This window comes from Opisthorchis viverrini (assembly GCF_000715545.1).
Source record: "Opisthorchis viverrini unplaced genomic scaffold opera_v5_103, whole genome shotgun sequence".
In the NCBI taxonomy this organism is placed as follows: Eukaryota; Metazoa; Platyhelminthes; class Trematoda; order Opisthorchiida; family Opisthorchiidae; genus Opisthorchis; species Opisthorchis viverrini.
Genome location: NW_008751758.1, coordinates 15,810 through 17,048, shown reverse-complemented (window position 1 = coordinate 17,048; position 1,239 = coordinate 15,810).

Below are 1,239 nucleotides of genomic sequence, written 5' to 3'. Positions count from 1 at the left end.
TCGTCCGAAAACAGTGAACATGGACTCGCAAGAATGTCTGGGAGGTCGTTGACGTAGATCAGAAACAGGAGTGATCCCAAGACGGAGCCTTGAGGAACTCCAATGGAGACCGGAGCTGGAGAAGAGTACATCGAGCCTATTCTCACTCGGAATGATCTGTCTGATAGGAACGCCTTGATCCAGCGAAGGATTTTTCTTGGAATCCCGTAAGACTCGGGTTTGTGGAGCAGCAATACGTGTGAGTCGTTATCAAATGCTTTTGATAAGTCGAAAAATTTGGTATCCGATATGAGTCCTTCGTCCTTGGCTTGGGTTAAGCTGTCCATAAACCCGAGCATGTTTGTCACGCAAGAGTGATGTGATAGAAATCCGTGTTGAGCTGGAGATATCAGGTTGCTGGGAGTAACGTGATCCAGGATAGCTCGCTTCAGAATGCGTTCCATTACCTTGCACGGTACGCTAATGGGGCTTATATGCCTGTAGCTGCCAGGCGACAGTCGGTCACCATTTTCGTAGATTGGCGTGACAATCGCTTCCTTCCAAGCAGGGGGAAGGCGGCCTTCAACAAGCGACTTACGAAACACCAGGTGTAAGTGATTTGACAGTGTGGACAACGTTTTCCTTCAGAATCCTTGGATGGACGTCGTCGGGCCCCAACGCGCAGAGTGGGTTGACCTTGTGCAAGAGTTGACGAATGTCGTCCACCGTGAAGACCAAGTCGTTAGTCACGCCTTGACAAGGGCGGATGTGACGTGGACGCAGGTGCTGAATATAAACCTGCATAGTATTCTCTGTAAACCTCATATACCACTGTTGTGTCACTAGTGGGCTCTCCGCTCCTGTCCCTCAAGGAGAACGCGGATGGTTTGTTTCTGCGGCGATGCCTCGTGTATTTGAACAAGACGTTTTTGTTTTTTCGAGCGAGGTCCAGAGCGGTGGCTTGTTTTCGTATGTTTCATTGGCGGATTTCTGATTTGCAGTGGTTCTGCATTGTACGAAATTTCAGCTCATCTTCTATATCTCCTGTAGTCGACTTTTTGAAAAAACGTTAGGACCTCTTTTCCAGAATTCGACGAATCCTTTTAGGCAGCCTGCGGCTCATCCTACTGCGTGCTGGTTTTTTGGAACGAACATCGCGTCAGCCCCGTGAACTTCCTGGACAATGGTCCTATACAATTCTTCCACTGAAGCTGATCCCAGTTAACTTGCTATAGAAGGATGTGTATTTCTGAGAAGTCT